Source organism: Anopheles coustani (genome assembly GCF_943734705.1).
Source record: "Anopheles coustani chromosome X unlocalized genomic scaffold, idAnoCousDA_361_x.2 X_unloc_23, whole genome shotgun sequence".
Lineage (NCBI taxonomy): Eukaryota > Metazoa > Arthropoda > Insecta > Diptera > Culicidae > Anopheles > Anopheles coustani.
Window position 1 is genome coordinate 168,712 of NW_026525130.1, and position 23,088 is coordinate 191,799.

The window sequence follows — 23,088 nt, forward strand, 5'->3', positions numbered from 1 at the left end:
CGCCGTTTTCAGCAAAAGAAAGGAAATTTGACGTAGGACCGTCAATATGGGGGTCAAATTTAACGTAGGACGAAAGACAAAAAAGTTACAAGTGTTCAAAGATAGGCAATTTTTGAGGTTTTTTTCAAAACAAAATTGCTGATTTCAAGTATAAACTTCCAAGTTAAGCACAAAAATTTGCATGCTGGATGATAATCTACATGGTTTAGTTTAAATATCTATCAAAGAGCATAAAAATACCCCTTAAGTCCTTAAAAAGACCGAAAATGTACTTTGGAGATGCTTGAAAATCTTTTCCAAGTCCTTGGAAAGACCGAAAATGTACTATGGAGATGCTTAAAAATCGCTTAGAAGTACTTGAAAAGACTGAAAATATACTTTGGAGTCACTTGAAAATCACTCAAAATACTTGAAAAGCTCAAAAATGTCCTTTGGAGATGCTTGAAAAGCCCCCCATGTACTTGGAAAGACTGAAAATGTTCTTTGGCGAGGCTTGAAAATCACTTCCAAATACTTGGAATAACTGAAAATGTACTTTAAAGATGCTTGAAAATCACCCCGAAATACTTGGAAAGACCGAAAATGTACTTTGGAGATGCTTGAAAATCACTCCGAAATACTTGGAAAGACCGAAAATATACTTTGGAGGTGCTTGAAAATCACTCCCAAATACTTGGAAAGCCCGAAAATGTACTTTGGAGATGCTTGAAAATCACTCCGAAATACTTGGAAAGACCGAAAATGCTCGTTGGAAACTTGCAAAATGACCAAAGAAGCTAGGCGAAATGCTTAGAGGAATGCCTAGCTCGACAGCTCAATTCGGGCCGAAATAACGTAAATGCTCTTTTTCTGAAAAAACCTCCAACTTTTAACGTGAATAGCTCGAAAACTAGAAGAGATAAAAGGACGCCGTTTTCAGCAAAAGAAAGGAAATTTGACGTAGGACCGTCAACAAGGGGGTCAAATTTAACGTAGGACGAAAGACAAAAAAGTTACAAGCGTTCAAAGATAGGCAATTTTTGAGGTTTTTTTCAAAACAAAATTGCTGATTTCAAGTATAAACTTCCAAGTTAAGCACAAAAATTTGCATGCTGGATGATAATATACATGGTTTAGTTTAAATATCTATCAAAGAGCATAAAAATACCCCTTAAGTCCTTAAAAAGACCGAAAATGTACTTTGGAGATGCTTGAAAATCTTTTCCAAGTCCTTGGAAAGACCGAAAATGTACTATGGAGATGCTTAAAAATCGCTTAGAAGTACTTGGAAAGACTGAAAATATACTTTGGAGTCACTTGAAAATCACTCAGAATACTTGAAAAGCTCAAAAATGTCCTTTGGAGATGCTTGAAAAGCCCCCCAAGTACTTGGAAAGACTGAAAATGTTCTTTGGCGAGGCTTGAAAATCACTTCCAAATACTTGGAATTACTGAAAATGTACTTTAAAGATGCTTGAAAATCACCCCGAAATACTAAGAAAGACCGAAAATGTACTTTAAAGATGCTTGAAAATCACTCCGAAATACTTGGAAAGACCGAAAATGTACTTTAGAGATGCTTGAAAATCACTCCGAAATACTTGGAAAGACCGAAAATGTACTTTGGAGATGCTAGAAAATCACTCCGAAATACTTGGAAAGACCAAAAATATAGTTTGGAGGTGCTTGAAAATCACTCCCAAATACTTGGAAAGCCCGAAAATGTACTTTGGAGATGCTTGAAAATCACTCCGAAATACTTGGAAAGACCGAAAATGCTCGTTGGAAACTTGCAAAATGACCAAAGAAGCTAGGCGAAATGCTTAGAGGAATGCCTAGCTCGATAGCTCAATTCGGGCCGAAATAACGTAAATGCTCTTTTTCTGAAAAAACCTCCAACTTTAAACGTGAATAGCTCGAAAACTAGAAGAGATAAAAGGACGCCGTTTTCAGCAAAAGAAAGGAAATTTGACGTAGGACCGTCAACATGGGGGTCAAATTTAACGTAGGACGAAAGACAAAAAAGTTACAAGTGTTCAAAGATAGGCAATTTTTGAGGTTTTTTTCAAAACAAAATTGCTGATTTCAAGTATAAACTTCCAAGTTAAGCACAAAAATTTGCATGCTGGATGATAATCTACATGGTTTAGTTTAACACGTTGCGTACCAAGCGTTTTAGCACACTTTTTAGTACAATTTTTGAAATTACAATTTGTTTATAATATTTGTTAAACCGATTGTTTTCGAAGGCCAAGCAAAAACTTAGCCTCCCAAAAAATTTATATAAAATATTATAATAATTTTTATGTTGCATTTTCATTTATTTATGGGTCAAAAACTTTGTTGTACTAAAACTGCTGTCACCCATATTTGGGTGACGCGGTACGCAACGTGTTAAATATCTATCAAAGAGCATAAAAATACCCCTTAAGTCCTTAAAAAGACCGAAAATGTACTTTGGAGATGCTTGAAAATCTTTTCCAAGTCCTTGGAAAGACCGAAAATGTACTATGGAGATGCTTAAAAATCGCTTAGAAGTACTTGAAAAGACTGAAAATATACTTTGGAGTCACTTGAAAATCACTCAAAATACTTGAAAAGCTCAAAAATGTCCGTTGGAGATGCTTGAAAAGCCCCCCATGTACTTGGAAAGACTGAAAATGTTCTTTGGCGAGGCTTGAAAATCACTTCCAAATACTTGGAATAACTGAAAATTTACTTTAAAGATGCTTGAAAATCACCCCGAAATACTTGGAAAGACCGAAAATGTACTTTAAAGATGCTTGAAAATCACTCCGAAATACTTGGAAAGACCGAAAATGTACTTTAGAGATGCTTGAAAATCACTCTGAAATACTTGGAAAGACCGAAAATGTACTTTGGAGATTCTAGAAAATCACTCCGAAATACTTGGAAAGACCGTAAATATACTTTGGAGGTGCTTGAAAATCACTCCCAAATACTTGGAAAGCCCGAAAATGTACTTTGGAGATGCTTGAAAATCACTCCGAAATACTTGGAAAGACCGAAAATGCTCGTTGGAAACTTGCAAAATGACCAAAGAAGCTAGGCGAAATGCTTAGAGGAATGCCTAGCTCGACAGCTCAATTCGGGCCGAAATAACGTAAATGCTCTTTTTCTGAAAAAACCTCCAACTTTTAACGTGAATAGCTCGAAAACTAGAAGAGATAAAAGGACGCCGTTTTCAGCAAAAGAAAGGAAATTTGACGTAGGACCGTCAATATGGGGGTCAAATTTAACGTAGGACGAAAGACAAAAAAGTTACAAGTGTTCAAAGATAGGCAATTTTTGAGGTTTTTTTCAAAACAAAATTGCTGATTTCAAGTATAAACTTCCAAGTTAAGCACAAAAATTTGCATGCTGGATGATAATCTACATGGTTTAGTTTAAATATCTATCAAAGAGCATAAAAATACCCCTTAAGTCCTTAAAAAGACCGAAAATGTACTTTGGAGATGCTTGAAAATCTTTTCCAAGTCCTTGGAAAGACCGAAAATGTACTATGGAGATGCTTAAAAATCGCTTAGAAGTACTTGAAAAGACTGAAAATATACTTTGGAGTCACTTGAAAATCACTCAAAATACTTGAAAAGCTCAAAAATGTCCGTTGGAGATGCTTGAAAAGCCCCCCATGTACTTGGAAAGACTGAAAATGTTCTTTGGCGAGGCTTGAAAATCACTTCCAAATACTTGGAATAACTGAAAATTTACTTTAAAGATGCTTGAAAATCACCCCGAAATACTTGGAAAGACCGAAAATGTACTTTAAAGATGCTTGAAAATCACTCCGAAATACTTGGAAAGACCGAAAATGTACTTTAGAGATGCTTGAAAATCACTCTGAAATACTTGGAAAGACCGAAAATGTACTTTGGAGATTCTAGAAAATCACTCCGAAATACTTGGAAAGACCGTAAATATACTTTGGAGGTGCTTGAAAATCACTCCCAAATACTTGGAAAGCCCGAAAATGTACTTTGGAGATGCTTGAAAATCACTCCGAAATACTTGGAAAGACCGAAAATGCTCGTTGGAAACTTGCAAAATGACCAAAGAAGCTAGGCGAAATGCTTAGAGGAATGCCTAGCTCGACAGCTCAATTCGGGCCGAAATAACGTAAATGCTCTTTTTCTGAAAAAACCTCCAACTTTTAACGTGAATAGCTCGAAAACTAGAAGAGATAAAAGGACGCCGTTTTCAGCAAAAGAAAGGAAATTTGACGTAGGACCGTCAATATGGGGGTCAAATTTAACGTAGGACGAAAGACAAAAAAGTTACAAGTGTTCAAAGATAGGCAATTTTTGAGGTTTTTTTCAAAACAAAATTGCTGATTTCAAGTATAAACTTCCAAGTTAAGCACAAAAATTTGCATGCTGGATGATAATCTACATGGTTTAGTTTAAATATCTATCAAAGAGCATAAAAATACCCCTTAAGTCCTTAAAAAGACCGAAAATGTACTTTGGAGATGCTTGAAAATCTTTTCCAAGTCCTTGGAAAGACCGAAAATGTACTATGGAGATGCTTAAAAATCGCTTAGAAGTACTTGGAAAGACTGAAAATATACTTTGGAGTCACTTGAAAATCACTCAGAATACTTGAAAAGCTCAAAAATGTCCTTTGGAGATGCTTGAAAAGCCCCCCAAGTACTTGGAAAGACTGAAAATGTTCTTTGGCGAGGCTTGAAAATCACTTCCAAATACTTGGAATTACTGAAAATGTACTTTAAAGATGCTTGAAAATCACCCCGAAATACTAAGAAAGACCGAAAATGTACTTTAAAGATGCTTGAAAATCACTCCGAAATACTTGGAAAGACCGAAAATGTACTTTAGAGATGCTTGAAAATCACTCCGAAATACTTGGAAAGACCGAAAATGTACTTTGGAGATGCTAGAAAATCACTCCGAAATACTTGGAAAGACCAAAAATATAGTTTGGAGGTGCTTGAAAATCACTCCCAAATACTTGGAAAGCCCGAAAATGTACTTTGGAGATGCTTGAAAATCACTCCGAAATACTTGGAAAGACCGAAAATGCTCGTTGGAAACTTGCAAAATGACCAAAGAAGCTAGGCGAAATGCTTAGAGGAATGCCTAGCTCGATAGCTCAATTCGGGCCGAAATAACGTAAATGCTCTTTTTCTGAAAAAACCTCCAACTTTAAACGTGAATAGCTCGAAAACTAGAAGAGATAAAAGGACGCCGTTTTCAGCAAAAGAAAGGAAATTTGACGTAGGACCGTCAATATGGGGGTCAAATTTAACGTAGGACGAAAGACAAAAAAGTTACAAGTGTTCAAAGATAGGCAATTTTTGAGGTTTTTTTCAAAACAAAATTGCTGATTTCAAGTATAAACTTCCAAGTTAAGCACAAAAATTTGCATGCTGGATGATAATCTACATGGTTTAGTTTAAATATCTATCAAAGAGCATAAAAATACCCCTTAAGTCCTTAAAAAGACCGAAAATGTACTTTGGAGATGCTTGAAAATCTTTTCCAAGTCCTTGGAAAGACCGAAAATGTACTATGGAGATGCTTAAAAATCGCTTAGAAGTACTTGAAAAGACTGAAAATATACTTTGGAGTCACTTGAAAATCACTCAAAATACTTGAAAAGCTCAAAAATGTCCGTTGGAGATGCTTGAAAAGCCCCCCATGTACTTGGAAAGACTGAAAATGTTCTTTGGCGAGGCTTGAAAATCACTTCCAAATACTTGGAATAACTGAAAATTTACTTTAAAGATGCTTGAAAATCACCCCGAAATACTTGGAAAGACCGAAAATGTACTTTAAAGATGCTTGAAAATCACTCCGAAATACTTGGAAAGACCGAAAATGCTCGTTGGAAACTTGCAAAATGACCAAAGAAGCTAGGCGAAATGCTTAGAGGAATGCCTAGCTCGACAGCTCAATTCGGGCCGAAATAACGTAAATGCTCTTTTTCTGAAAAAACCTCCAACTTTAAACGTGAATAGCTCGAAAACTAGAAGAGATAAAAGGACGCCGTTTTCAGCAAAAGAAAGGAAATTTGACGTAGGACCGTCAATATGGGGGTCAAATTTAACGTAGGACGAAAGACAAAAAAGTTACAAGTGTTCAAAGATAGGCAATTTTTGAGGTTTTTTTCAAAACAAAATTGCTGATTTCAAGTATAAACTTCCAAGTTAAGCACAAAAATTTGCATGCTGGATGATAATCTACATGGTTTAGTTTAAATATCTATCAAAGAGCATAAAAATACCCCTTAAGTCCCTAAAAAGACCGAAAATGTACTTTGGAGATGCTTGAAAATCTTTTCCAAGTCCTTGGAAAGACCGAAAATGTACTATGGAGATGCTTAAAAATCGCTTAGAAGTACTTGAAAAGACTGAAAATATACTTTGGAGTCACTTGAAAATCACTCAAAATACTTGAAAAGCTCAAAAATGTCCGTTGGAGATGCTTGAAAAGCCCCCCATGTACTTGGAAAGACTGAAAATGTTCTTTGGCGAGGCTTGAAAATCACTTCCAAATACTTGGAATAACTGAAAATTTACTTTAAAGATGCTTGAAAATCACCCCGAAATACTTGGAAAGACCGAAAATGTACTTTGGAGATGCTTGAAAATCACTCCGAAATACTTGGAAAGACCGAAAATATACTTTGGAGGTGCTTGAAAATCACTCCCAAATACTTGGAAAGCCCGAAAATGTACTTTGGAGATGCTTGAAAATCACTCCGAAATACTTGGAAAGACCGAAAATGCTCGTTGGAAACTTGCAAAATGACCAAAGAAGCTAGGCGAAATGCTTAGAGGAATGCCTAGCTCGACAGCTCAATTCGGGCCGAAATAACGTAAATGCTCTTTTTCTGAAAAAACCTCCAACTTTTAACGTGAATAGCTCGAAAACTAGAAGAGATAAAAGGACGCCGTTTTCAGCAAAAGAAAGGAAATTTGACGTAGGACCGTCAACAAGGGGGTCAAATTTAACGTAGGACGAAAGACAAAAAAGTTACAAGCGTTCAAAGATAGGCAATTTTTGAGGTTTTTTTCAAAACAAAATTGCTGATTTCAAGTATAAACTTCCAAGTTAAGCACAAAAATTTGCATGCTGGATGATAATATACATGGTTTAGTTTAAATATCTATCAAAGAGCATAAAAATACCCCTTAAGTCCTTAAAAAGACCGAAAATGTACTTTGGAGATGCTTGAAAATCTTTTCCAAGTCCTTGGAAAGACCGAAAATGTACTATGGAGATGCTTAAAAATCGCTTAGAAGTACTTGGAAAGACTGAAAATATACTTTGGAGTCACTTGAAAATCACTCAGAATACTTGAAAAGCTCAAAAATGTCCTTTGGAGATGCTTGAAAAGCCCCCCAAGTACTTGGAAAGACTGAAAATGTTCTTTGGCGAGGCTTGAAAATCACTTCCAAATACTTGGAATTACTGAAAATGTACTTTAAAGATGCTTGAAAATCACCCCGAAATACTAAGAAAGACCGAAAATGTACTTTAAAGATGCTTGAAAATCACTCCGAAATACTTGGAAAGACCGAAAATGTACTTTAGAGATGCTTGAAAATCACTCCGAAATACTTGGAAAGACCGAAAATGTACTTTGGAGATGCTAGAAAATCACTCCGAAATACTTGGAAAGACCAAAAATATAGTTTGGAGGTGCTTGAAAATCACTCCCAAATACTTGGAAAGCCCGAAAATGTACTTTGGAGATGCTTGAAAATCACTCCGAAATACTTGGAAAGACCGAAAATGCTCGTTGGAAACTTGCAAAATGACCAAAGAAGCTAGGCGAAATGCTTAGAGGAATGCCTAGCTCGATAGCTCAATTCGGGCCGAAATAACGTAAATGCTCTTTTTCTGAAAAAACCTCCAACTTTAAACGTGAATAGCTCGAAAACTAGAAGAGATAAAAGGACGCCGTTTTCAGCAAAAGAAAGGAAATTTGACGTAGGACCGTCAACATGGGGGTCAAATTTAACGTAGGACGAAAGACAAAAAAGTTACAAGTGTTCAAAGATAGGCAATTTTTGAGGTTTTTTTCAAAACAAAATTGCTGATTTCAAGTATAAACTTCCAAGTTAAGCACAAAAATTTGCATGCTGGATGATAATCTACATGGTTTAGTTTAACACGTTGCGTACCAAGCGTTTTAGCACACTTTTTAGTACAATTTTTGAAATTACAATTTGTTTATAATATTTGTTAAACCGATTGTTTTCGAAGGCCAAGCAAAAACTTAGCCTCCCAAAAAATTTATATAAAATATTATAATAATTTTTATGTTGCATTTTCATTTATTTATGGGTCAAAAACTTTGTTGTACTAAAACTGCTGTCACCCATATTTGGGTGACGCGGTACGCAACGTGTTAAATATCTATCAAAGAGCATAAAAATACCCCTTAAGTCCTTAAAAAGACCGAAAATGTACTTTGGAGATGCTTGAAAATCTTTTCCAAGTCCTTGGAAAGACCGAAAATGTACTATGGAGATGCTTAAAAATCGCTTAGAAGTACTTGAAAAGACTGAAAATATACTTTGGAGTCACTTGAAAATCACTCAAAATACTTGAAAAGCTCAAAAATGTCCGTTGGAGATGCTTGAAAAGCCCCCCATGTACTTGGAAAGACTGAAAATGTTCTTTGGCGAGGCTTGAAAATCACTTCCAAATACTTGGAATAACTGAAAATTTACTTTAAAGATGCTTGAAAATCACCCCGAAATACTTGGAAAGACCGAAAATGTACTTTAAAGATGCTTGAAAATCACTCCGAAATACTTGGAAAGACCGAAAATGCTCGTTGGAAACTTGCAAAATGACCAAAGAAGCTAGGCGAAATGCTTAGAGGAATGCCTAGCTCGACAGCTCAATTCGGGCCGAAATAACGTAAATGCTCTTTTTCTGAAAAAACCTCCAACTTTAAACGTGAATAGCTCGAAAACTAGAAGAGATAAAAGGACGCCGTTTTCAGCAAAAGAAAGGAAATTTGACGTAGGACCGTCAATATGGGGGTCAAATTTAACGTAGGACGAAAGACAAAAAAGTTACAAGTGTTCAAAGATAGGCAATTTTTGAGGTTTTTTTCAAAACAAAATTGCTGATTTCAAGTATAAACTTCCAAGTTAAGCACAAAAATTTGCATGCTGGATGATAATCTACATGGTTTAGTTTAAATATCTATCAAAGAGCATAAAAATACCCCTTAAGTCCCTAAAAAGACCGAAAATGTACTTTGGAGATGCTTGAAAATCTTTTCCAAGTCCTTGGAAAGACCGAAAATGTACTATGGAGATGCTTAAAAATCGCTTAGAAGTACTTGAAAAGACTGAAAATATACTTTGGAGTCACTTGAAAATCACTCAAAATACTTGAAAAGCTCAAAAATGTCCGTTGGAGATGCTTGAAAAGCCCCCCATGTACTTGGAAAGACTGAAAATGTTCTTTGGCGAGGCTTGAAAATCACTTCCAAATACTTGGAATAACTGAAAATTTACTTTAAAGATGCTTGAAAATCACCCCGAAATACTTGGAAAGACCGAAAATGTACTTTGGAGATGCTTGAAAATCACTCCGAAATACTTGGAAAGACCGAAAATATACTTTGGAGGTGCTTGAAAATCACTCCCAAATACTTGGAAAGCCCGAAAATGTACTTTGGAGATGCTTGAAAATCACTCCGAAATACTTGGAAAGACCGAAAATGCTCGTTGGAAACTTGCAAAATGACCAAAGAAGCTAGGCGAAATGCTTAGAGGAATGCCTAGCTCGACAGCTCAATTCGGGCCGAAATAACGTAAATGCTCTTTTTCTGAAAAAACCTCCAACTTTTAACGTGAATAGCTCGAAAACTAGAAGAGATAAAAGGACGCCGTTTTCAGCAAAAGAAAGGAAATTTGACGTAGGACCGTCAACAAGGGGGTCAAATTTAACGTAGGACGAAAGACAAAAAAGTTACAAGCGTTCAAAGATAGGCAATTTTTGAGGTTTTTTTCAAAACAAAATTGCTGATTTCAAGTATAAACTTCCAAGTTAAGCACAAAAATTTGCATGCTGGATGATAATATACATGGTTTAGTTTAAATATCTATCAAAGAGCATAAAAATACCCCTTAAGTCCTTAAAAAGACCGAAAATGTACTTTGGAGATGCTTGAAAATCTTTTCCAAGTCCTTGGAAAGACCGAAAATGTACTATGGAGATGCTTAAAAATCGCTTAGAAGTACTTGGAAAGACTGAAAATATACTTTGGAGTCACTTGAAAATCACTCAGAATACTTGAAAAGCTCAAAAATGTCCTTTGGAGATGCTTGAAAAGCCCCCCAAGTACTTGGAAAGACTGAAAATGTTCTTTGGCGAGGCTTGAAAATCACTTCCAAATACTTGGAATTACTGAAAATGTACTTTAAAGATGCTTGAAAATCACCCCGAAATACTAAGAAAGACCGAAAATGTACTTTAAAGATGCTTGAAAATCACTCCGAAATACTTGGAAAGACCGAAAATGTACTTTAGAGATGCTTGAAAATCACTCCGAAATACTTGGAAAGACCGAAAATGTACTTTGGAGATGCTAGAAAATCACTCCGAAATACTTGGAAAGACCAAAAATATAGTTTGGAGGTGCTTGAAAATCACTCCCAAATACTTGGAAAGCCCGAAAATGTACTTTGGAGATGCTTGAAAATCACTCCGAAATACTTGGAAAGACCGAAAATGCTCGTTGGAAACTTGCAAAATGACCAAAGAAGCTAGGCGAAATGCTTAGAGGAATGCCTAGCTCGATAGCTCAATTCGGGCCGAAATAACGTAAATGCTCTTTTTCTGAAAAAACCTCCAACTTTAAACGTGAATAGCTCGAAAACTAGAAGAGATAAAAGGACGCCGTTTTCAGCAAAAGAAAGGAAATTTGACGTAGGACCGTCAACATGGGGGTCAAATTTAACGTAGGACGAAAGACAAAAAAGTTACAAGTGTTCAAAGATAGGCAATTTTTGAGGTTTTTTTCAAAACAAAATTGCTGATTTCAAGTATAAACTTCCAAGTTAAGCACAAAAATTTGCATGCTGGATGATAATCTACATGGTTTAGTTTAACACGTTGCGTACCAAGCGTTTTAGCACACTTTTTAGTACAATTTTTGAAATTACAATTTGTTTATAATATTTGTTAAACCGATTGTTTTCGAAGGCCAAGCAAAAACTTAGCCTCCCAAAAAATTTATATAAAATATTATAATAATTTTTATGTTGCATTTTCATTTATTTATGGGTCAAAAACTTTGTTGTACTAAAACTGCTGTCACCCATATTTGGGTGACGCGGTACGCAACGTGTTAAATATCTATCAAAGAGCATAAAAATACCCCTTAAGTCCTTAAAAAGACCGAAAATGTACTTTGGAGATGCTTGAAAATCTTTTCCAAGTCCTTGGAAAGACCGAAAATGTACTATGGAGATGCTTAAAAATCGCTTAGAAGTACTTGAAAAGACTGAAAATATACTTTGGAGTCACTTGAAAATCACTCAAAATACTTGAAAAGCTCAAAAATGTCCGTTGGAGATGCTTGAAAAGCCCCCCATGTACTTGGAAAGACTGAAAATGTTCTTTGGCGAGGCTTGAAAATCACTTCCAAATACTTGGAATAACTGAAAATTTACTTTAAAGATGCTTGAAAATCACCCCGAAATACTTGGAAAGACCGAAAATGTACTTTAAAGATGCTTGAAAATCACTCCGAAATACTTGGAAAGACCGAAAATGTACTTTAGAGATGCTTGAAAATCACTCTGAAATACTTGGAAAGACCGAAAATGTACTTTGGAGATGCTAGAAAATCACTCCGAAATACTTGGAAAGACCGAAAATATACTTTGGAGGTGCTTGAAAATCACTCCCAAATACTTGGAAAGCCCGAAAATGTACTTTGGAGATGCTTGAAAATCACTCCGAAATACTTGGAAAGACCGAAAATGCTCGTTGGAAACTTGCAAAATGACCAAAGAAGCTAGGCGAAATGCTTAGAGGAATGCCTAGCTCGACAGCTCAATTCGGGCCGAAATAACGTAAATGCTCTTTTTCTGAAAAAACCTCCAACTTTTAACGTGAATAGCTCGAAAACTAGAAGAGATAAAAGGACGCCGTTTTCAGCAAAAGAAAGAAAATTTGACGTAGGACCGTCAACAAGGGGGTCAAATTTAACGTAGGACGAAAGACAAAAAAGTTACAAGCGTTCAAAGATAGGCAATTTTTGAGGTTTTTTTCAAAACAAAATTGCTGATTTCAAGTATAAACTTCCAAGTTAAGCACAAAAATTTGCATGCTGGATGATAATATACATGGTTTAGTTTAAATATCTATCAAAGAGCATAAAAATACCCCTTAAGTCCTTAAAAAGACCGAAAATGTACTTTGGAGATGCTTGAAAATCTTTTCCAAGTCCTTGGAAAGACCGAAAATGTACTATGGAGATGCTTAAAAATCGCTTAGAAGTACTTGGAAAGACTGAAAATATACTTTGGAGTCACTTGAAAATCACTCAGAATACTTGAAAAGCTCAAAAATGTCCTTTGGAGATGCTTGAAAAGCCCCCCAAGTACTTGGAAAGACTGAAAATGTTCTTTGGCGAGGCTTGAAAATCACTTCCAAATACTTGGAATTACTGAAAATGTACTTTAAAGATGCTTGAAAATCACCCCGAAATACTAAGAAAGACCGAAAATGTACTTTAAAGATGCTTGAAAATCACTCCGAAATACTTGGAAAGACCGAAAATGTACTTTAGAGATGCTTGAAAATCACTCCGAAATACTTGGAAAGACCGAAAATGTACTTTGGAGATGCTAGAAAATCACTCCGAAATACTTGGAAAGACCAAAAATATAGTTTGGAGGTGCTTGAAAATCACTCCCAAATACTTGGAAAGCCCGAAAATGTACTTTGGAGATGCTTGAAAATCACTCCGAAATACTTGGAAAGACCGAAAATGCTCGTTGGAAACTTGCAAAATGACCAAAGAAGCTAGGCGAAATGCTTAGAGGAATGCCTAGCTCGATAGCTCAATTCGGGCCGAAATAACGTAAATGCTCTTTTTCTGAAAAAACCTCCAACTTTAAACGTGAATAGCTCGAAAACTAGAAGAGATAAAAGGACGCCGTTTTCAGCAAAAGAAAGGAAATTTGACGTAGGACCGTCAACATGGGGGTCAAATTTAACGTAGGACGTAAGACAAAAAAGTTACAAGCGTTCAAAAATAGGCAACTTTTGAGGTTTTTTTCAAAACAAAATTGCTGATTTCAAGTATAAACTTCCAAGTTAAACACAAAAATTTGCATGGTGGATGATAATCTACATGGTTTAGTTTAAATATCTATCAAAGAGCATAAAAATACCCCTTAAGTCCTTAAAAAGACCGAAAATGTACTTTGGAGATGCTTGAAAACTTTTTCCAAGTACTTGGAAAGACCGAAAATGTACTATGGAGATGCTTAAAAATCGCTTAGAAGTACTTGAAAAGACTGAAAATATACTTTGGAGTCACTTGAAAATCACTCAAAATACTTGAAAAGCTCAAAAATGTCCTTTGGAGATGCTTGAAAAGCCCCCCAAGTACTTGGAAAGACTGAAAATGTTCTTTGGCGAGGCTTGAAAATCACTTCCAAATACTTGGAATAACTGAAAATGTACTTTAAAGATGCTTGAAAATCACCCCGAAATACTTGGAAAGACCGAAAATGTACTTTAAAGATGCTTGAAAATCACTCCGAAATACTTGGAAAGACCGAAAATGTACTTTAGAGATGCTTGAAAATCACTCTGAAATACTTGGAAAGACCGAAAATATACTTTAGAGGTGCTTGAAAATCACTCCCAAATACTTGGAAAGCCCGAAAATGTACTTTGGAGATGCTTGAAAATCACTCCGAAATTCTTGGAAAGACCGAAAATGCTCGTTGGAAACTTGCAAAATGACCAAAGAAGCTAGGCGAAATGCTAAGAGGAATGCCTAGCTCGATAGCTCAATTCGGGCCGAAATAACGTAAATGCTGTTTTTCTGAAAAAACCTCCAACTTTAAACGTGAATAGCTCGAAAACTAGAAGAGATAAAAGGACGCCGTTTTCAGCAAAAGAAAGGAAATTTGACGTAGGACCGTCAACATTGGGGTCAAATTTAACGTAGGACGAAAGACAAAAAAGTTACAAGCGTTCAAAGATAGGCAATTTTTGAGGTTTTTTTCAAAACAAAATTGCTGATTTCAAGTATAAACTTCCAAGCTAAGCACAAAAATTTGCATGCTGGATGATAATCTACATGGTTTAGTTTAAATATCTATCAAAGAGCATAAAAATACCCCTTAAGTCCTTAAAAAGACCGAAAATGTACTTTGGAGATGCTTGAAAATCTTTTCCAAGTCCTTGGAAAGACCGAAAATGTACTATGGAGATGCTTAAAAATCGCTCAGAAGTACTTGGAAAGACTGAAAATATACTTTGGAGTCACTTGAAAATCACTCAGAATACTTGAAAAGCTCAAAAATGTCCTTTGGAGATGCTTGAAAAGCCCCCCAAGTACTTGGAAAGACTGAAAATGTTCTTTGGCGAGGCTTGAAAATCACTTCCAAATACTTGGAATAACTGAAAATGTACTTTAAAGATGCTTGAAAATCACCCCGAAATACTAAGAAAGACCGAAAATGTACTTTAAAGATGCTTGAAAATCACTCCGAAATACTTGGAAAGACCGAAAATGTACTTTAGAGATGCTTGAAAATCACTCCGAAATACTTGGAAAGACCGAAAATGTACTTTAGAGATGCTTGAAAATCACTCCGAAATACTTGGAAAGACCAAAAATATAGTTTGGAGGTGCTTGAAAATCACTCCCAAATACTTGGAAAGCCCGAAAATGTACTTTGGAGATGCTTGAAAATCACTCCGAAATACTTGGAAAGACCGAAAATGCTCGTTGGAAACTTGCAAAATGACCAAAGAAGCTAGGCGAAATGCTTAGAGGAATGCCTAGCTCGATAGCTCAATTCGGGCCGAAATAACGTAAATGCTCTTTTTCTGAAAAAACCTCCAACTTTAAACGTGAATAGCTCGAGAACTAGAAGAGATAAAAGGACGCCGTTTTCAGCAAAAGAAAGGAAATTTGACGTAGGACCGTCAACATGGGGGTCAAATTTAACGTAGGACGAAAGACAAAAAAGTAACAAGTGTTCAAAGATAGGCAATTTTTGAGGTTTTTTTCAAAACAAAATTGCTGATTTCAAGTATAAACTTCCAAGTTAAGCACAAAAATTTGCATGCTGGATGATAATCTACATGGTTTAGTTTAAATATCTATCAAAGAGCATAAAAATACCCCTTAAGTCCTTAAAAAGACCGAAAATGTACTTTGGAGATGCTTGAAAATCTTTTCCAAGTCCTTGGAAAGACCGAAAATGTACTATGGAGATGCTTAAAAATCGCTTAGAAGTACTTGAAAAGACTGAAAATATACTTTGGAGTCACTTGAAAATCACTCAAAATACTTGAAAAGCTCAAAAATGTCCGTTGGAGATGCTTGAAAAGCCCCCCATGTACTTGGAAAGACTGAAAATGTTCTTTGGCGAGGCTTGAAAATCACTTCCAAATACTTGGAATAACTGAAAATTTACTTTAAAGATGCTTGAAAATCACCCCGAAATACTTGGAAAGACCGAAAATGTACTTTAAAGATGCTTGAAAATCACTCCGAAATACTTGGAAAGACCGAAAATGTACTTTAGAGATGCTTGAAAATCACTCTGAAATACTTGGAAAGACCGAAAATGTACTTTGGAGATGCTAGAAAATCACTCCGAAATACTTGGAAAGACCGAAAATATACTTTGGAGGTGCTTGAAAATCACTACCAAATACTTGGAAAGCCCGAAAATGTACTTTGGAGATGCTTGAAAATCACTCCGAAATACTTGGAAAGACCGAAAATGCTCGTTGGAAACTTGCAAAATGACCAAAGAAGCTAGGCGAAATGCTTAGAGGAATGCCTAGCTCGACAGCTCAATTCGGGCCGAAATAACGTAAATGCTCTTTTTCTGAAAAAACCTCCAACTTTAAACGAGAATAGCTCGAAAACTAGAAGAGATAAAAGGACGCCGTTTTCAGCAAAAGAAAGGAAATTTGACGTAGGACCGTCAACATGGGGGTCAAATTTAACGTAGGACGAAAGACAAAAAAGTTACAAGCGTTCAAAGATAGGCAATTTTTGAGGTTTTTTTCAAAACAAAATTGCTGATTTCAAGTATAAACTTCCAAGCTAAGCACAAAAATTTGCATGCTGGATGATAATCTACATGGTTTAGTTTAAATATCTATCAAAGAGCATAAAAATACCCCTTAAGTCCTTAAAAAGACCGAAAATGTACTTTGGAGATGCTTGAAAATCTTTTCCAAGTCCTTGGAAAGACCGAAAATGTACTATGGAGATGCTTAAAAATCGCTTAGAAGTACTTGGAAAGACTGAAAATATACTTTGGAGTCACTTGAAAATCACTCAGAATACTTGAAAAGCTCAAAAATGTCCTTTGGAGATGCTTGAAAAGCCCCCCAAGTACTTGGAAAGACTGAAAATGTTCTTTGGCGAGGCTTGAAAATCACTTCCAAATACTTGGAATAACTGAAAATGTACTTTAAAGATGCTTGAAAATCACCCCGAAATACTAAGAAAGACCGAAAATGTTCTTTAAAGATGCTTGAAAATCACTCCGAAATACTTGGAAAGACCGAAAATGTACTTTAGAGATGCTTGAAAATCACTCCGAAATACTTGGAAAGACCGAAAATGTACTTTGGAGATGCTAGAAAATCACTCCGAAATACTTGGAAAGACCAAAAATATAGTTTGGAGGTGCTTGAAAATCACTCCCAAATACTTGGAAAGCCCGAAAATGTACTTTGGAGATGCTTGAAAATCACTCCGAAATACTTGGAAAGACCGAAAATGCTCGTTGGAAACTTGCAAAATGACCAAAGAAGCTAGGCGAAATGCTTAGAGGAATGCCTAGCTCGATAGCTCAATTCGGGCCGAAATAACGTAAATGCTCTTTTTCTGAAAAAACCTCCAACTTTAAACGTGAATAGCTCGAAAACTAGAAGAGATAAAAGGACGCCGTTTTCAGCAAAAGAAAGGAAATTTGACGTAGGACCGTCAACATGGGGGTCAAATTTAACGTAGGACGAAAGACAAAAAAGTAACAAGTGTTCAAAGATAGGCAATTTTTGAGGTTTTTTTCAAAACAAAATTGCTGATTTCAAGTATAAACTTCCAAGTTAAGCACAAAAATTTGCATGCTGGATGATAATCTACATGGTTTAGTTTAAATATCTATCAAAGAGCATAAAAATACCCCTTAAGTCCTTAAAAAGACCGAAAATGTACTTTGGAGATGCTTGAAAATCTTTTCCAAGTCCTTGGAAAGACCGAAAATGTACTATGGAGATGCTTAAAAATCGCTTAGAAGTACTTGGAAAGACTGAAAATATACTTTGGAGTCACTTGAAAATCACTCAGAATACTTGAAAAGCTCAAAAATGTCCTTTGGAGATGCTTGAAAAGCCCCCCAAGTACTTGGAAAGACTGAAAATGTTCTTTGGCGAGGCTTGAAAATCACTTCCAAATACTTGGAATTACTGAAAATGTACTTTAAAGATGCTTGAAAATCACCCCGAAATACTAAGAAAGACCGAAAATGTACTTTAAAGATGCTTGAAAATCACTCCGAAATACTTGGAAAGACCGAAAATGTACTTTAGAGATGCTTGAAAATCACTCCGAAATACTTGGAAAGACCGAAAATGTACTTTGGAGATGCTAGAAAATCACTCCGAAATACTTGGAAAGACCAAAAATATAGTTTGGAGGTGCTTGAAAATCACTCCCAAATACTTGGAAAGCCCGAAAATGTACTTTGGAGATGCTTGAAAATCACTCCGAAATACTTGGAAAGACCGAAAATGCTCGTTGGAAACTTGCAAAATGACCAAAGAAACTAGGCGAAATGCTTAGAGGAATGCCTAGCTCGACAGCTCAATTCGGGCCGAAATAACGTAAATGCTTTTTTTCTGAAAAAACCTCCAACTTTAAACGTGAATAGCTCGAAAACTAGAAGAGATAAAAGGACGCCGTTTTCAGCAAAAGAAAGCAAATTTGACGTAGGACCATCAACATGGGGGTCAAATTTATCGTAGGACGAAAGACAAAAAAGTTACAAGCGTTCAAAGATAGGCAATTTTTGAGGTTTTTTTCAAAACAAAATTGCTGATTTCAAGTATAAACTTCCAAGTTAAGCACAAAAATTTGCATGCTGGATGATAATCTACATGGTTTAGATTAAATATCTATCAAAGAGCATAAAAATACCCCTTAAGTCCTTAAAAAGACCGAAAATGTACTTTGGAGATGCTTGAAAATCACTCCGAAATACTTGGAAAGACCGAAAATGCTCGTTGGAAACGTTCAAAATGACCAAAGAAGCTAAGCGAAATGCTTAGAGGAATGCCTAGCTCGACAGCTCAATTCGGGCCGAAATAACGTAAATGCTTTTTTTCTGAAAAAACCTCCAACTTTAAACGTGAATAGCTCGAAAACTAGAAGAGATAAAAGGACGCCGTTTTCAGCAAAAGAAAGCAAATTTGACGTAGGACCATCAACATGGGGGTCAAATTTATCGTAGGACGAAAGACAAAAAAGTTACAAGCGTTCAAAGATAGGCAATTTTTGAGGTTTTTTTCAAAACAAAATTGCTGATTTCAAGTATAAACTTCCAAGTTAAGCACAAAAATTTGCATGCTGGATGATAATCTACATGGTTTAGTTTAAATATCTATCAAAGAGCATAAAAATACCCCTTAAGTCCTTAAAAAGACCGAAAATGTACTTTGGAGATGCTTGAAAATCTTTTCCAAGTCCTTGGAAAGACCGAAAATGTACCATGGAGATGCTTAAAAATCGCTTAGAAGTACTTGAAAAGACTGAAAATATACTTTGGAGTCACTTGAAAATCACTCAAAATACTTGAAAAGCTCAAAAATGTCCGTTGGAGATGCTTGAAAAGCCCCCCAAGTACTTGGAAAGACTGAAAATGTTCTTTGGCGAGGCTTGAAAATCACTTCCAAATACTTGGAATAACTGAAAATTTACTTTAAAGATGCTTGAAAATCACCCCGAAATACTTGGAAAGACCGAAAATGTACTTTAAAGATGCTTGAAAATCACTCCGAAATACTTGGAAAGACCGAAAATGTACTTTAGAGATGCTTGAAAATCACTCTGAAATACTTGGAAAGACCGAAAATATACTTTAGAGGTGCTTGAAAATCACTCCCAAATACTTGGAAAGCCCGAAAATGTACTTTGGAGATGCTTGAAAATCACTCCGAAATTCTTGGAAAGACCGAAAATGCTCGTTGGAAACTTGCAAAATGACCAAAGAAGCTAGGCGAAATGCTTAGAGGAATGCCTAGCTCGACAGCTCAATTCGGGCCGAAATAACGTAAATGCTTTTTTTCTGAAAAAACCTCCAACTTTAAACGTGAATAGCTCGAAAACTAGAAGAGATAAAAGGACGCCGTTTTCAGCAAAAGAAAGGAAATTTGACGTAGGACCATCAACATGGGGGTCAAATTTATCGTAGGACGAAAGACAAAAAAGTTACAAGCGTTCAAAGATAGGCAATTTTTGAGGTTTTTTTCAAAACAAAATTGCTGATTTCAAGTATAAACTTCCAAGTTAAGCACAAAAATTTGCATGCTGGATGATAATCTACATGGTTTAGTTTAAATATCTATCAAAGAGCATAAAAATACCCCTTAAGTCCTTAAAAAGACCGAAAATGTACTTTGGAGATGCTTGAAAATCTTTTCCAAGTCCTTGGAAAGACCGAAAATGTACTATGGAGATGCTTAAAAATCGCTTAGAAGTACTTGGAAAGACTGAAAATATACTTTGGAGTCACTTGAAAATCACTCAGAATACTTGAAAAGCTCAAAAATGTCCTTTGGAGATGCTTGAAAAGCCCCCCAAGTACTTGGAAAGACTGAAAATGTTCTTTGGCGAGGCTTGAAAATCACTTCCAAATACTTGGAATTACTGAAAATGTACTTTAAAGATGCTTGAAAATCACCCCGAAATACTAAGAAAGACCGAAAATGTACTTTAAAGATGCTTGAAAATCACTCCGAAATACTTGGAAAGACCGAAAATGTACTTTAGAGATGCTTGAAAATCACTCCGAAATACTTGGAAAGACCGAAAATGTACTTTGGAGATGCTAGAAAATCACTCCGAAATACTTGGAAAGACCAAAAATATAGTTTGGAGGTGCTTGAAAATCACTCCCAAATACTTGGAAAGCCCGAAAATGTACTTTGGAGATGCTTGAAAATCACTCCGAAATACTTGGAAAGACCGAAAATGCTCGTTGGAAACTTGCAAAATGACCAAAGAAACTAGGCGAAATGCTTAGAGGAATGCCTAGCTCGACAGCTCAATTCGGGCCGAAATAACGTAAATGCTTTTTTTCTGAAAAAACCTCCAACTTTAAACGTGAATAGCTCGAAAACTAGAAGAGATAAAAGGACGCCGTTTTCAGCAAAAGAAAGCAAATTTGACGTAGGACCATCAACATGGGGGTCAAATTTATCGTAGGACGAAAGACAAAAAAGTTACAAGCGTTCAAAGATAGGCAATTTTTGAGGTTTTTTTCAAAACAAAATTGCTGATTTCAAGTATAAACTTCCAAGTTAAGCACAAAAATTTGCATGCTGGATGATAATCTACATGGTTTAGATTAAATATCTATCAAAGAGCATAAAAATACCCCTTAAGTCCTTAAAAAGACCGAAAATGTACTTTGGAGATGCTTGAAAATCACTCCGAAATACTTGGAAAGACCGAAAATGCTCGTTGGAAACGTTCAAAATGACCAAAGAAGCTAAGCGAAATGCTTAGAGGAATGCCTAGCTCGACAGCTCAATTCGGGCCGAAATAACGTAAATGCTTTTTTTCTGAAAAAACCTCCAACTTTAAACGTGAATAGCTCGAAAACTAGAAGAGATAAAAGGACGCCGTTTTCAGCAAAAGAAAGCAAATTTGACGTAGGACCATCAACATGGGGGTCAAATTTATCGTAGGACGAAAGACAAAAAAGTTACAAGCGTTCAAAGATAGGCAATTTTTGAGGTTTTTTTCAAAACAAAATTGCTGATTTCAAGTATAAACTTCCAAGTTAAGCACAAAAATTTGCATGCTGGATGATAATCTACATGGTTTAGTTTAAATATCTATCAAAGAGCATAAAAATACCCCTTAAGTCCTTAAAAAGACCGAAAATGTACTTTGGAGATGCTTGAAAATCTTTTCCAAGTCCTTGGAAAGACCGAAAATGTACCATGGAGATGCTTAAAAATCGCTTAGAAGTACTTGAAAAGACTGAAAATATACTTTGGAGTCACTTGAAAATCACTCAAAATACTTGAAAAGCTCAAAAATGTCCGTTGGAGATGCTTGAAAAGCCCCCCAAGTACTTGGAAAGACTGAAAATGTTCTTTGGCGAGGCTTGAAAATCACTTCCAAATACTTGGAATAACTGAAAATTTACTTTAAAGATGCTTGAAAATCACCCCGAAATACTTGGAAAGACCGAAAATGTACTTTAAAGATGCTTGAAAATCACTCCGAAATACTTGGAAAGACCGAAAATGTACTTTAGAGATGCTTCAAAATCACTCTGAAATACTTGGAAAGACCGAAAATATACTTTAGAGGTGCTTGAAAATCACTCCCAAATACTTGGAAAGCCCGAAAATGTACTTTGGAGATGCTTGAAAATCACTCCGAAATTCTTGGAAAGACCGAAAATGCTCGTTGGAAACTTGCAAAATGACCAAAGAAGCTAGGCGAAATGCTTAGAGGAATGCCTAGCTCGACAGCTCAATTCGGGCCGAAATAACGTAAATGCTTTTTTTCTGAAAAAACCTCCAACTTTAAACGTGAATAGCTCGAAAACTAGAAGAGATAAAAGGACGCCGTTTTCAGCAAAAGAAAGGAAATTTGACGTAGGACCATCAACATGGGGGTCAAATTTATCGTAGGACGAAAGACAAAAAAGTTACAAGCGTTCAAAGATAGGCAATTTTTGAGGTTTTTTTCAAAACAAAATTGCTGATTTCAAGTATAAACTTCCAAGTTAAGCACAAAAATTTGCATGCTGGATGATAATCTACATGGTTTAGTTTAAATATCTATCAAAGAGCATAAAAATACCCCTTAAGTCCTTAAAAAGACCGAAAATGTACTTTGGAGATGCTTGAAAATCTTTTCCAAGTCCTTGGAAAGACCGAAAATGTACTATGGAGATGCTTAAAAATCGCTTAGAAGTACTTGGAAAGACTGAAAATATACTTTGGAGTCACTTGAAAATCACTCAGAATACTTGAAAAGCTCAAAAATGTCCTTTGGAGATGCTTGAAAAGCCCCCCAAGTACTTGGAAAGACTGAAAATGTTCTTTGGCGAGGCTTGAAAATCACTTCCAAATACTTGGAATTACTGAAAATGTACTTTAAAGATGCTTGAAAATCACCCCGAAATACTAAGAAAGACCGAAAATGTACTTTAAAGATGCTTGAAAATCACTCCGAAATACTTGGAAAGACCGAAAATGTACTTTAGAGATGCTTGAAAATCACTCCGAAATACTTGGAAAGACCGAAAATGTACTTTGGAGATGCTAGAAAATCACTCCGAAATACTTGGAAAGACCAAAAATATAGTTTGGAGGTGCTTGAAAATCACTCCCAAATACTTGGAAAGCCCGAAAATGTACTTTGGAGATGCTTGAAAATCACTCCGAAATACTTGGAAAGACCGAAAATGCTCGTTGGAAACTTGCAAAATGACCAAAGAAGCTAGGCGAAATGCTAAGAGGAATGCCTAGCTCGATAGCTCAATTCGGGCCGAAATAACGTAAATGCTCTTTTTCTGAAAAAACCTCCAACTTTAAACGTGAATAGCTCGAAAACTAGAAGAGATAAAAGGACGCC